Genomic DNA, 16,646 nt, shown 5'->3' with positions numbered 1-16,646 from the left:
ATTTTGTGAAAAAAAGCAAAGAGGCTTTAAATATAAGTTTGTGTTAGGCTTCTACTGTATAATGATGATGAAAATGATCATCAGTGAAAATAATTTAACCAGTTTTTTTCCAGGCTCTTTCTTATTCTATTTTCAAAGCAGTTTCTTGTTTTTCTACAACTCTTATGTTCATATCTTATGGTGGATCCAGAGTTTTACATCTTTCACAGAGGATCATGAAATGCTCAGAAGTACCCTCTATTTGAGGAGACAGGGACTGTTTTTTTTTGCTGAAGCTGAGACTTAGGAGAAATAATCATATCACTCCTACTTCTCTACTTCCTTGAATCTTTAGCTTCTCAACACCTATGCCTCAGATCCATTTGGGGAAGTCTTTCTCAGAGTGAGCTTGAAGTAGAGAGAGATGCTACTGTAAAAAATAACTTCTCCAAAGATGCTGCAGCTTCCATTTAAAGATCTGGATGCTGGAATTCCCACTGTAGCTCTGCAGGTTAAAAATGAGACTGCAGAGGCTTCATTTTAATCCCCAGCCAGGTGTAGTGAGTTAAAGGATCCAGCCTTGCCACAGCTGTGGCATAGGTTGTGGTTGCGGCTGGGATTCAATTCCTGGCCTAGGAATGTCCATATTCGGTGGACGTGGCCAATAGAAATCAAAAACAAAAACAAAACCCATACTCTGTCTACCCTAGCCCCTCAGCAATGTATCAGACACTGAATAATCATCCTCCATTGCCTATACCACCAATGTCCTAATAGTCACCATCATGGCTCCATCGAACCAGAATATAGAGCCAAGGGAGCATTGGTGGAATATGATGGTCCCAGAGCACAGAGCCCCATGGGGACAGTATAGAGTGAGAGCCATGAGAACTGTGGCAGGCGGTGGTGGGATGAAAACTGGAAGGCAAGCTAAAAAGAGAAACATGTTGGCATGAAAATGTATTTTCTTAAGTAATACTTATATTCTACAACATCATTTTATTCCCACTCTACTAAGTAAAAGTTACTACAAAGAAGTATTCTCCTAGATTCTAGAACAGAGGACAGAAAGCTAGCATTATAATCCTTAACTATCCTTCAATCTTGAGTAACAGAAGCACAATTTTATAGTAGACTTCATTTTCTATTGAATCTGATTCATGGAAAAGCTTTATTGTTCATTTGACAATCCCGCTTTATATTCTACTGAATATAAACTCTGTAAACTTGAAGAAATTAAATATATCTTGGCTTGGGGAAGAAAAGGAATTTGGGGGTAGCTTAAACAAAGTCAAAGACTGTAAGTAAAAGTTGTCCACCTATCCATGCCCAGGATAGGGGAAATAGGAACCCAGATGTGCTTCTTCTAACTGGCTTAGCAGCAAGGGTTCACCTGCTACATGCGCTTTTTTCCTCCCAGTCATGTTCCCCCAGCTAGATACAATTAAGTAGTTAACTGGACCAGAAAAATCTCATCAACAGCAATATATTCACTGTACCTAAAAGAGAGATTTTAATTATTTTAGTTATTCATGTTTTAGCTATAAATACCAATCGATATATTCCAAAAAGATTCAACCGGAAAGGAAAAATGATCAATATATCAGAGGATTGTTTTAGGGTATAGACCAATTCCATTTCAATGTAGCAACACACGTGCTACTCTCACAATTAAGGGCATTAGATTTGTTAATACCTTCATCTCATAAATCAATTCAAAATTTAGGTAATACTATTTCTGGAACTACATTCATTTACTTATATTATTTTACAGACTCACATGGCTGTTTCCTTATCTATGTCAATTGTATATTGCCACAATAATGTTGCATTACAAAAAATTATGCAACTTCAGAGCCATACATTTGCTTAGCTCAGGAATCTAAGGGTTTGATGTTGAGAAGGCTCTGCTGCTTGAGTGTTGGTAGTATTTTTATTGCTCTATGGTGGTATACCTAAGACATGTGAAGCCTCGTGATTCTGGTTCATATATTTCTCATACTTTACTCAGGACTAGCCTGGGTATGTCTTCCTAAAGTTTATAGCAGAGGGCAAGAGCAGGAGCAGGAATACTCAAGGGCTTTTTCTTGTCTCTGTTATGTTAATTCACATTTCAAAGTGAGACACATGACTGAACCAGAAGACTCTTCCCAGTATAGAGATATTTTTGTGTGTCTCTTTGTTATTTCTAGGGCCGCTCCCGTGGCATATGGAGGTTCCAAGGATAGGGGTCGAATCGCAGCTGTAGCCGCTGGCCTCCACCACAGAAACAGGGGATCTGAGCCGCGTCTGCAACCTACACCACAGCTCATGGCAACGCCAGATCCTTAACTTGCTGAGCAAGGCCAGGGATGGAACTTGCAACCTCATGGTTACTAGTCAGATTCGTTAACCACTGAGCCACAACAGGAACTCCGCCCAGTATAGAGATTTTCAGGTTACATGCTAAAAGGTGTAGATTCAGAAAAGGGCAGAAGATTAAATCTGGTAATAGAGTCAGCTTAGCAAACCTTGTTTTGGAGTTAGAAAAATGTCTGTACATCTTGAATTCTTCATCCATTATCATTCATTTTAAAACACTATGCTCAGTATTGTTTGGTCTGTATTTCTTCAAATAAAGTCATGAATTCTGAAGAATGCACATTTTTTTCTTTACTTTTTAAAAGTTATAGTTTATCTCCTGCAAGAAATGTGTCTTATTTGGGGGAAAATATGTGTTTGTATTTTCCTACCCACCATTTAACCAATTCAATCCAATGCATTCCACTGCATCAGCATCAGATTGGTCTTTATGGTTCTATTATTCCTTCTCAGCAATCTCTACATAGAAGCAAGTGCTATCTTTTTTAAATATAAATCACTTTTTATCATTCTCTGTCAATATCCCTGCATCTTTACCTATTTACTATAATTTAAAATCCTTTCCATAGTTACGCACCGCCTCAGGATGAAGTCACTACCTGCTACTCAGTTTCCTCTTCTGCGAATTCCCTCTACTATTGCATTCTGTCCCCGCTGATTTATTTCTTCAATCATATCAACTGATTTAATACAGTCATACTAACAATATTCTGGTATTTTCATTTTTTTCTTCTTCCTTAGTGGAATATCTTTTCCCAAACCTTCACGAGAGTGAAGATCTCTTCCAACTACCACATGAAATATAAGCCTCTATCATTCTCTATCTCATTAACATAGTTAAACATTTATGGAAAATTAAGATAATTTTGACTTATATAGATACATCATATCCTTTTGTTTATCTACCTATTGACCATGTAGATTTAAGGCATCACTAGAAACACTGCGAAGAAATGTTTAACCATAGAGTAATAATTCAAAAAGCAGCGAATGAGGAATGAAAACATGAAAAGTTTAGATAACTCTCTATAAGAAGGGCATAGGTATTATAAATACTATTTTATCTCAAAGAAATAGTAACAAACTAAATTATTTGGGAGTTTTTTTGCAACATTTGTTTTGATATTGAGGGGATTCATTTCAAAAGAACAGAAAGAGCAAAAGAGAATGAGAACAAATATGGGCAACTCTAGAGATGCTAGGAAATAGAACAATAGGCTGTGGGTGTGTTACAAGAATATCGTGTCCATAGTGATAAAGACAAGATTATTCTTAAGACAGCAGCTATGGCTGCAAATGTTGGGTGAGCTCATTTGTAACCACAGGCTTATGAAGACCAGAGGATTGTGTTGGTTATTTTCCTCACCAGAGTGATAGCTTAAGGAGCTTGGAATTTTGTTTGATATTGGAGATGAACATTTCTTGATATCAGATAATTTGTTTTAAAAGTGTTATTTATGTGAGGAATGAAATGCTTTATTTCTTATTAAATTTTAAAATTTGGCAGTTGGTGGAAAAGATGTTTTGAGTGAAGAATCAAAGTGGCTACACCTGTCCCTTTGTGACCCTCTCATAAACGAAGGAAAAGATGACTATTTACATATCTCCTCTCCTATGATCTTCCATCTTTCAGTGATGTCATCATTCTGGTTTATAATGGCTTATAATTGAATATAGAAATGAAATATTTTGATGTGTTATTTTTTTGGGGGGGAGTCTTTTTGGGACCACACCCATGGCATATGGTGGTCCCCAGGCTAGGGGGTCACATCACAGCTGTAGCTGCCGGCCTAATAACCATAGCCACATGGGATCTGACCCACATCTGCAACCTACACTACAGCTCACGGTAATGCTGGTTACTTAACCCACTGAATGAGACCAGGGGTCAAACCTGCGTCCTCATGCATACTAGTCAGATTTGTTTTCTCTGAGCCATGATAGGAACTCCGTGTTATCTTCTTGGATAGATGACTATATCACCTGATATATTTTTACATTGAAAAATTTGTTAAAATATGTTGACTGGCTGTTATTTAAAATGTTAAATGCAGTCAAGAAATAGTTTGACTTTTAAAACAAAACTTTCCAGCTAAAGAAACCTCCTGAATGTCAGGGAATGGCTTAATTGTAAACAGAGAAGATAGCAATGTCGATAAGTTCTGAGAGGGAAGGTTCACTACAGGTAATCTATCATGTAGTAATCCTAGGAGATAATCAAGAGCTGACTATAAGTAGAAAATACACTGGGTCTTGGCAAAGCATCTGAAGGAAAATCTTTCATGTGGAAAAAACAAGTAGACAATTAATGGAGGCCAAGCAGACACCTGGTCTTACACCTGGTCTTAAAATGCACTCAACCAAATTGAATAAGAAAAAAAAAATTGTCAGTTGAGTTTTCTCAATGTCACTGAATAGCAGTTAACAAGATATTTGTCTAGCGAAATTTATTTCTTTAAAAATATTTCCATATTTATCATACTATAATTCCTTTGCATTACCTAGGATATAGAACTACTCTTTAATAGCAATACATATGTTAACAGAACCTAGAAAAAGAAGTTAGTAAAATGAAAAGAATGATAAGGGAAATCATTGTCATATTACTTTTATTATATGTATTATAGCATTGGTTATTATAATCATTATATTATTACTAAAGAATATCTTTAATGAGGGCATACACACACACACACACACACACACACACACACACACACACACACACATACACATATACATGGCCTTAAATGCTTAGAAAAGAATCCAATCTGTATCAGACACTCAAATATTAATTTCCATATGAAGGGACAAATGAGCATGTGTTGAAACACATAACAGAAGGCCACCTGTATGAGTCACAAGTAGCTTTGGAGATTCTAGTAATCCAATAACGTCTTCCTGAAATGAATATACATATATATATAATATAAAAAATACATATATTTTTATTCAGAGGAAAAACAGTGCCGTTTTTTCCTGCTAAGTGGAGACAGGAGGAAAAAAAGTTTGTGACAAGATCATTGTAGTACTTTGGACTGACTCATTTTTCCTATAGCTATGTTTTTAAATTTAATGAATTTTGCTTGAAATGTAAGGAGATACTCTTTCATTTCTCTTACTGATCTGGGAAAAAATATATCTTGGCTCTCAAATGGCATTTTGCAAAAGTTCTTATTTATCTGCTTGAACTTTACGGGCAAAATGAATAAGCCATTGATCTGCCTTTCTTGTACCTCTACCACAAACACAGATGACATCAACTAGGCACTTAGATCTTCTTGGGACTTTGGTTTGTTTCTTTTCATGATGACTCTACTTTATTATAGAAAAAAAATCAGGTTTCTAACAATTGTAATCATTCTGTACATTTTTCCCAAATCAGTATAAGATCCAGTGATAATATCTACCAAAATAATTTTTTTTTTCCTGGAAAAAAAGTGAGGCTAGCTTGTGAAGCTTTTTCATATTTAATCACTTTATAGTATATACTGATATGAAAACACTGTCACAACAAAGGCTGTGTCACAATACTTTCATAGAAAAGGCTTCTTCCTCAAAGTGCTCAAACGTGTTCAAAATTTTTTAGAGCATCTTTAAGCACAACCTATTTTTTCATTTTCATGGCGATATTTAGTGTGTTGAGTTGTTCTTATTTTTTTGGCCTGATTCTCTCCACTACTCCACAGGTACACAGGAAGGATGTATTCCTTATTTCCTTCAACCCCCACAACAGGTGCATAATATCCCCATGGGCAACTTTCTCGATGTGCCTTCACACTGAAAATTCACTATATGGAACCATATTTATTTTCCTCCTCATCCCACTGCAATATGGCTCTCACGTCCCAAGTTTCCAAAAAAAAATGCTGTTACGAAGATGACTCATTACCTCATTGGTGTACTACATTTATCAATAAAATGATTGCTTATTCTCAGTAGTTAACAATGCTGATTGTAGAGGAAAATCTTTTACCAGACACTCTTAAAGTCCTTGGCTAGGTCTGAAAAATAAATTGACAAAGATAGATTAATAGGAGAAAGCATATAGCTACATTTGATACAAGTTTTAAGTGACAAAGAACTCTCTATAAGGAAATGAAGACCCAAAGAAACAGATAAACTTGAATATGGTTATGTGAGGTTTGATGAAGATTGAACAGTTGTAGATAAATATCATAGGTTAAAAGAGCATGGGGTAAGTGTGGTAAACTGGGGGAGGTTTAGCAAGGCCTGTTTGCTAGGATTCTTCTCAGACTCCCTTTGTCTTCAGGGAAAAGGATGCTCCTCTCCTAGAGTTCCATGGTGGCCTAGGGGTTAAGGATTCTGCATTGTCACTTCTGTGGCTCAGGGTCACTGCCCTGGCATAGGTTCAATCCTTGGCCCAGGAACTTCTGCATGTCATGGGTGCAGCCAAAAAACAGGAAAAAAAATGAAATCTCTTTTCTTCCAGTTATAAGGATGAGCTGATCATTTTTATAAGTGGATGCAATGTTCTATCAGTTTATCTATACCAATTTATATAAGGGACTTAACGCGTTTGTAGGTTTTGGAATCCTTGAGTGTTACTGGAACTAACCATGAGGATGAAGGAGGATAAGGGAAATGATCAGACTTCAAGACAGATCCAATATTGAGGGTGGGAGATTCTGGCTTAAATGACTTGGCAGGATTTGTGATAAATTGGACAACATGGAGATGAATGTGGAAACTCAAAAGTCGAGGGTAGCTAGGAAGAGGATTCAAGAGACCCTGACTAGGTCTTCATCAATGAAAGAAACCTGGTACATCTGTATCTATATTTAGACATCTGTATTTATAAGAGGATCTATATTTATATCTATCTAACTATATATTGTTATATTAGATCTCTAGTTAGACACATTAATATACAGTTATTATCCATGGTGAGTTCCAGTAACACTCAAGGATTCCATCTTCCTGTGTATTTCAGATTATTTTTAGATTCTTTGTAATACCTAATAAAATTAAAATACTATGTGAATAGTTGTAAATATGATGTAAATACTATGTACATAGTTGCCAGCCAGCCTGCAGAAAATTCAAGTTTTGCTTTTTGAAACTTTCTGAAATTTTTATTTTTGAGTATTTTCAGACATGATTGATTGAATTCATGGATACAGAAACTGAAGCTATGGAGGGCCAATTGTATATTATATTGATTTTTATATCTAATCAATATATAGATATAAATATATACATTTCATATATGCATGTATATATTTTTATTATATATGGATATATATATAATAAAATTAAGGCACATTGATAATTCTAAATTGGCATTAAAAGGAAGAAACATTCAATTACATATTCTGGAGCAAAAATATTATTTCTCCTAATGACATAGAACACAAACTAAATCAATACTTTTGTAGTATAGTTTCACTTTACATAAAAATACTATTGTCTTAGCTATTTAATTTTCAGATATTATTTAAAACATTATATTGATCTAAAACTATTATCTGCCATTAGCGAAGGTTGGTAGTAATATACAGTAACTCAAACCAACTTCTACGATTAAAAAAAAAACTTGTCTCATGAAGGAAAGTCAAAGGGTCTTTATTCTGTTTGCCCTTTAGCCCAAGTTTTATATATATTTATGCACATATGCACACACATGGCTGCATACACATTCTCACAGAGGTACCCACTCAAACCTGTATCTCAATTAGCTCTCCTTTTTTCTAGACTAATATCTCTCATGCAATTTATTCCACATCATTTGTAAAAGTGTCCTTTGAGACTTTAGGCATATGGCATCTTTATCACTCTCCATCAGAAAAAAGAATGGTGGCATACTTGATTTACTTAGCCACCCTGGTAAAATCACTGTATCCAAGGAGATGAGGTGTACACAGGCCAGCTTGGGTCTCATATGCATCTTTATGCCATGAAAGGCAGGATCATAATATTGGTAGTGCTGTATTAATTGCCTGTATTAATGGAGAAGTAGTTCTTCAGAGGATACAGGAAACCAAAACATAGACAATATACACTTAATGTATTTATTTCCCCAATTTCATATCTTGGATAACATTGATAAATTGGTAGATTAATAATTTTAATGCACTCAATGACCCAGGTTTGATGAGGGCCACACTAAATATAACTTATTATGCATTCTCTAAAAGGTTTAACCTTCTAGCACATGGGAAATAATGTTATATTTATCTTATTCCAGAATCCAATATGATTAAAATATATAAGGGTAACATTTTTTCAGTCATTCAGTTAAGCTCATATGGAACCTGGAGAGGTATCTTAAGATTTATATAAAACACATGGGGCAGCTTTTGGTGGCTTGTCTAAATTATTTGTATGTATCAATTTATAATAATTCCCCCATTCTCAAGTCTTTCTTAAATGGCAATGAGGCATTAGATTGAAGGGTTCAATCATTTTAATATACAATACTTTCAGCAACCTGAAAAATAGCATAGACCTGAAAATTATCACATCCTCCAAAAATAAGCATATTATACAATGCATTTCTGTTATTTATTAAGACTAAGAACTACTAATCAGGTAAGTAATGTCAAAGCTAAGAAAAATCTAATCAGATTTAATAGAATAACCCTGTGTTAGTTAAAAATAAAAGGGCTATTTCTTATGTGTCATATATGAAAAGAAAGGCAGGTGGTTTAATTATGAATCTGAACTTCTTGAGCTTGACATTTATCTCCTTGGTGCATAATTTTTTAAAGCAGTAACCCATGCAATATAATACAGAGATGCTAAAATACATAAGCTCACACACACTCAAGACCAACTAAGAGACCAATTCAATTATGGGGAGATTACCAAAAGAGTTTTGCCATAGAGAAAACCTATTATCTTTATACTAAATATGCAAATAATACAATACACTCATTTAAAGAGGAAAGGATAAAGGCTCTTAGATCAAATGTCTGTCACAAAATGTCATGCATTTCCATATTCTTATCAAACTGCCTTGATTTCATTATCAAAAGTAATATTACTATTCATTTTTATAGCTATCAATCACCATGGCACTAAAAAGTAAAATAAAATAAAAGAGTGGGGTCATGTGCATGACCTTGGTTGCTTCTACCCAACATTCTTTTTAACCTGCACATATTCTTATAAATGACATTTAAAATACAAAATATTCCCAATAAAATAAAGAGTATTGTATAAGAAGAACACTTTATGGTAAATCTTTCAAGAAAGAAAATAATATATTGTTTATAAAATAGAAACATGCTGCCTCCTTAACCATATATATCCACATATTCTAATGAAATAAATTATTTTTAATATAAGTAAAAATAATATGCCTTCCTATTAATTCAAAATTTCATATACTTATGTTTATTTTCTTCTTTCAAACTTTAGCCTTCTTAAAAACATTATTGATTACATTATTCTCTGTAGAAAAACTTTAAATAACTGCTATATCTAAATTAAGTAATGTGTGTATGTGTATTTATAAAAATATTGTCTTAGTTTCCATAAATATCCTTCATTCATTTTAGCTTTCTCCCAGCTAGATATTTTTCCTCCTTTAGACTTATACCATAAATCCTTTACCTTTAGTTAACTTGCTTAATTGGGTTATGTATTTTTTTTCTTTTTAAAAATTTAAATTTTTTATTGAAGTGAAATTTATTTACAGTGTTTTGTGCCTTTATTTTTATTTTACACCCAATTTTCTTCAGATTCTTTTTCCATGTAGATTATCACAGAATATTAAGTAGAGTTTCCTGTGCTGTATAGCAGGTCCCCACTGGCCAGTCATTCTGTATACACAGTGTACATATGCCAATTCCACACCTCGGTCCATCCCTCCCCTCCTCCTGTCCACTTTGGTAATTGTATGTTTTCAAAGTCTGTGAGTCTGTTTCTGTTCTGTAAATAAGTTCATTTATATCATTTTTATTAGATTCCACATATAAGTGATATCATACCATATTTGTCTTTCACTGACTTAGTATGATAATTTCTAGGTCCATCCATGTTGCTGCAAATGGCGTTATTTCATTCTGTTTAATGCCTGAATAATATTCCATTGTATATGTACCACATCTCCATCCAGTCTTTTGCTGATGGACAATTAGGTTGCTTCCATGTCTTGGCTATTGTAAATAGTGCTGCAGTTAACATCGATGTGCATGTATCTTTTTGAATTATGGTTTTCTTCTGATAGATGCCCAGAAGTGGGATTGCTGGATCATGTATGATAGTCCTATTTTCAGTGTTTTGAGGAACCTCTGTACTGTCTTCCATAGTGGTTGTACCAGTTTACATTCCCACCAACAGTTTAAGAGAGTTCCCTTTTCTTAGCACACTCTCTGTAGACTTTTTGATGATGGCCATTCTGACGGGTTTAACATGGTACCTCATCATTTTGATTTGCATTTCTCTAATAATTAGCAATGTTGAGTGTCTTTTCATGTGCTTTTTGGCCATTCTTTTGTCTTATTTGGAGAAATACCTATTTAGATCGTTTTCCCATTTTTTGATGGGGTTGTTTTTTTTTTATATCGAGCTGCATGAGTTCTTTGCATATTTTGAAGATTAATCCCTTGTCAGTCTCATCATCTGCAAATATTTTCCCCTGTTCTGTGGGTGTCTTTTTGTTTTGTTTATGATTTCTTTGCTGTGCAAAAACTTAAGTTTAATTAGGACCTATTGGTTTATTTTTGTTTTTATTACTCTAGGAGATGGAACTGAGAAACTCTTGCTGTGGTTTATGTCAGAGAGTGTTCTGCCTGTGTTTTCCTCTAAAAGTTTTATAGTATCTGGTGTTTTATTTAGGTTTTTAATCCATTTTGAGTTTATTTTTGTGTAGTGTTACAGAGTGTTCTAATTTCATTCTTTGCATGTAGCTGTCCAGTTTTACCAGCACCACTTATTGAAGAGACTTTCGTTTCTTGTTTTTTTTTTTTTAATGGCCACACCTGTGGTATATGAAAGTTCATGGGCCAGGGCTTGAATCAGAGCTGCAACTGAGGCCTCTAGCCACAGCTGGCCGCTGGATCTTTAACCCACTGAGGAGGTCAGAGATCAAGCCTACATTTTCACAAAGACACTGGCAGGTTCTTAACCCACTGAGCCACAATGGGAACTACCCACTGTGTATTCTTGCCTCCTTGTGGTAAGATTTGTTGACCACAGGTCTGATAAGTGGGTTTATTTATAGTTTTTTGTTTTGTTTTGTTTTTATCCTGTTTCACTGATCTATATTGGGTTATGTATTTATCTGTTAAATATTTCTAATATCAGAGAGGCAAGAAAAAATGCCACATTCTTGATCACCATTAACTGGAAATAATTGTCCTTTGAACTCAGATAACTCCTGTATTTCTGTTATCACCTTTCATGAATCCATATTTTATGGACCATTTATTCTTTGCCAGGTTATGCACCAGGGCACTTTTGATACAAAGATGAAGGGGATTTGAATCTGATTTGCTTTGATTAAGAAATGACAAGATTTGTGAGAGAGACAGCCAGCTATAATAATGATAAGACTGATTACAAAATGTTTGTAAGAGTGCTAAAAAGAAGTCTATTAAATCTGACTGGGGTTGCACAAGTGACCTAATAAAATTAACTTTATGCTTTATGAAAGAAGTATCAGCTAACTAAAAGCACATGGGTAGAAAAAGCAGGGCTCAGAATCTCAGAATATGGGCTAAGAAGAGCATGGAGTGTAAAGTTGGAGTGCAATGTACTTTGTGTGCAATACAGTTGTGGTTGGGAGAAGACAGCAACAGAAGAGACTGAAAGTATGAGATGGAGCAAAAATGATGAGCCTTATTCTTTATGCTAAAGAGAAAGGACATTATAAAGCCCAACAACTGGAGTTCCCGTCGTGGCGCAGTGGTTAACGAATCCGACTAGGAACCATGAGGTGGCGGTTCGGTACCTGCCCTTGCTCAGTGGGTTAACAATCCGGCGTTGCCGTGAGCTGTGGTGTAGGTTGCAGACGCGGCTCGGATCCCGCGTTGCTGTGGCTCTGGCGTAGGCAGGTGGCTACAGCTCAGATTCCTACCCTGGGAACCTCCATATGCCGCGGGAGCGGCCCAAGAAATAGCAACAACAATAACAACAACAAAAGACAAAGAAAAAAAAAGTTATTGTATTACCAATAAAAAAGACCAAAGTCATCTACCTAAAAATGTTGTTCCTCGTACTTCTTTCTTAGTTCCTTAAAATAGAATTAGCACAACCAACTTGAGAACACTGAGAAAAAAGCCACATGGATTATGAATGGAAAATAGAGGAAAACTAGGAATTTGAGATCATCAGAGTGTTACCATGTTGAGTCATCAGCATCTAATTTTCTGGTTATATGATAGAAATAATTTTACTGGCCATAAAAATAATGAAATATTGACATTTGTAGCAATAGGGATGGACCTAGAGGTTATCATACTAAGTGAAAGAAGTAAGACACAGAAAGACAAGTAATATATGGTATCACTTATATGAGGAATTAAAAAAAAATACAAATGAACTTATCTTAAAAACAAACATAACCACAGACATGGAAACAAACTTGTGGTTACCTGAAGGGAATGGAGGGAGTATAAATTAGGAGTGTCAGATTAAGAGATATATACTATTATATATAAAATATATAAACACCAAGTTCTTACTCTATAGCAAAAGGAACTATATTCAATATATTATAATAATCTATAATGAAAAAGAATCTAAAAAAGAAATATGGATATAACTGAAACACTTTGCTGTACACCTGGAACACAATATTTTAAATATATTTCAATTTTAAAAAGTAGAATAAAATTAAAAAATAATAATTCCATTGGGATCTGCAGGATAAAGGTAATGACTTCTTCTCCTCTACTTGACTTTTTCCTTCTGACAGGAGATATGAGGTCTCTGGATCAGAAAACATGCCATCTATTAAATAGCATTTCGATATGGGTTCCTTGAGATCCAATCCCTATAGGGTAATGTAATGAATGCATGATGTTACCTTCTGCGTGAAGTGAGGTCTTACCACAAAGATGAAGCTCCAAAATTATAACATAACCCACTGACATTGCACAACTTTCCTTCCTTCTTTTAAGAGAGAGCCAGATATTGAACATTTTGCTCTGGACAGTAAATAAATCTTCCCTAAGAGGGGAGGCATCAATGACCTCTAGCTTGTCCAACATTGAATGTAATATACTAGCTGTGGTGGCATATATTCTTTAAATTTCTCTGGAGTCATTATCTCTAGAGTCTGAGGTATATTAGTTTTCCCTTTCTTCTATAACTAATTGCCATGTATAAAGTTCCTCATAGTTTTGTAGGTCCAATTCTAACACAGACACAACTAGGCTAAAATCAAGGTATCAACAAGATTGCATTTCTTTATGGATATTCTAGACAGGAACCGATGTCCTTTTCTTGTTATTAGAGTCTGTCCACATCCCTTGGCTCATGGCTCCCTTCTATCTTCAAATAAATGTGTGGTCCAGTCTTTTGCTTACTGCACTATTCTGCCCTTGATTTTTCTCTCTTACTCCTGTACATTTAAGGATGCTCAAGATTAAAAGAGCCCAACCAAATTATATGAGATAATCTCTGTTTTGAGAGATGGTCTGATTAAAAACCTCCACTTCATCTTTAATTCCCATTTGCCATGTCATATAACATATTCACAAATTATAGGGATGAAGAAATGAACGTTTTTGAAAGCCCTTATTCTGCTTATCACATGTGGCAAATTTGCTATCCATTCATCTTTAAACCAAGTTTGTTAAAAAGCCCAGACTGAAAAAAGTGAAAGTATTCAAGAAGAATTATATTTAAAAAAAATCATCATTTATACTGTTTATAAAGGTATAAGACAAAATGAGGTTAGTTATTGCATGTGGAATTACTGATATTAATTTAATAATACAATTTAATATTAGGAACCATCAGAAGGGATGGAGATAAGGGAAGGAGTGGGTAGTGAAAGTTAAGGATAAGCAAAAGAGTATGGTCTTTGAAAGCTAAATGAAGAAAGTGAAAGATAATGGAAGGACCCAAGTTTTATAGATACTGTGAATAGGTTAAGTGAAATATAGATTGAGAAATACCATCCCATCAAATTCAGAAGCATAAAAGGAATATACTATTTAATATAGGACAATGGAGTAGGCTAGAGATTTAGTAATTTATATGATTTATCTTACCCTGCTTATATCTGTATCATGCTATCCTTATTAATTTTGGCTTTTTGATGGCAAATAACAAGGTTTAAAATGCTGAGTCACATATTTATCACATTTCACATTTATATCACAATTCAGCTTTTCTTGATTATGTGCCCACTCTTTAGGAGAAATGTTTTAACAACCAAAAGTAATTGAGAATCATGAATAAGTCTTTAAAAATAAAAAAAAATCACAACTATGATGATTGCACAATTGCAGGAATAATATAACAAAACACATGCAACGCAAAACTTGAAGTCCTATGTAGATTTTAGGTTTAGTTATAGAAATTCAGACCATATTTTATTGGGAAAATTGGGGAAATTTTGTATTATTTACATTTTATTAGCTTAGCAAGGTTTGCAGTTTTTGACAAAGGCTGTTACAAATTTAGTGTTTAGTTAACCATACATGACCTTTATTATTCTACTGTGGTTATTTAATGTTATGATGAAATAATTGCTATGGGTTACTTCACATGGAGATAGTTAAATATCACAGATATAATTCTGGCATGTATTTGCTTACAAATATTTTCATGCCTCATAAAATAGTATATAGCATGATCTCTAAAACATATTTAAATGACGACATTTTCAAAAACTGTTCTTGTCACTTAGATTTATAGTAATTTTAAAGCCAAAAGAAAATTAAAATGACTGTCTTCAAAGAGTACTGAGATGTTTTCTCTCCTTTTTTTTCCCATTAATTTGTGGTGTTATTTTGGAGTTGCTATGTGGCTCATTAGGTTAGGTATATGATATTGTCAATGCAGTGGCTCAGGTTGCTTCTGTGGCAATGGCAAGAGTTTGATTCCTGACCTGGGAATTTCTGCATGCCATGTGTGCTCCCCTCAAAAACAAAACAAAACAAAAAACTGAAACCCCAAAACTTGTGGCATTATTTTAAATAAATTTGTGAAATTATTTTACGAGTTTTAACAGGAAGCATTTGTGTTAACAGTTATTTTACTTCTTTAAGAACTAAAATACTAGTAACAAGAAAAGGACAACTCTCTCTTTAACTTCTACATGGTAGTATTTTCCATAAGGCTCTTATGGCTATTTTGCTCAATTTTTTAATCATTTGTCTATATTTTTTAACGTGTTCTGAAAATATATTCCTTCACAAAACATAATGATTTGTAATAATATAATAATGGAAAAAACAGTTGATAAATACTACAATATCTTCCTTTTATTTTTTTTAATTTTTCTGATATATTTACTTTGCTTTTTAGGGTTGTACCCACAGCATATGGAAGTGTCCAGGCTAGGGGTCAAAAAAGAGCTATAGCTGCAGGCCTACACCACAGCCACAGCAATGCATGATCCAAGCCTCATCTGTGACGTATACCACAACCCACGGCAATGCCAGACTCCCCACCCCAGGACTCAAACCTGCATCTTCATGGATACTAGTTGGATTTGTTTCCACTGAGCCACAGTGGGAACTCCCTCAGTTTTCTTATTATGGTGATATAATACACATACCATTTTTAAATATACGGTTCAGTTATATAAAGCACATTCATGTTGTTGTGCAACCATCACTACGATCCATCTCCAGAACTATTTTCATCTTGCAAAACTCAAATTCTACCTATTAAGCAATAATTCTCCATTTTTGTCTTCGCCAGGCCCCTGACAAACACCATTCTGCTTTGTATTACTATGATTTTCACTATTCTAAGTAGCTCATTTAAGTGGAAGTGTAGAGAATTTGCCTTTTTGTGTCTAGCTTATTTCACTTAGCTACTCGCTAGGAGAAGGCATCCTTGCCCATTAAAAAAAAAAAAAATCTTGGTTTCTATGGGATCCATGTTTCATATTCAGAGTTCTCAATTCTCTGAAATGTAGGTGCTGATTGGCTCTGAAATCACACTGAGACTTAGGGTTTTCTTCTAAGTTCACTGTTTTTCCTCATTATAGGATGGATGTCCCTGTTTCTGTTTTATTGCTGATTGTTTGTGAGGAACTGCACTCAGGTCCGAAAAGCTCCCATTAGCTTCTTACTATGTGTCCTAGTTAAAGACATCCCATAGTTGATCTTTGCATCCTTCCAGCCCAGCCGAGTGGTGTCTGCTGCTGTTTGCTG

The sequence above is a fragment of the Phacochoerus africanus genome, chromosome 1 (assembly GCF_016906955.1).
Source record: "Phacochoerus africanus isolate WHEZ1 chromosome 1, ROS_Pafr_v1, whole genome shotgun sequence".
Lineage (NCBI taxonomy): Eukaryota > Metazoa > Chordata > Mammalia > Artiodactyla > Suidae > Phacochoerus > Phacochoerus africanus.
Note: the sequence above shows the minus strand (reverse complement) of the source record.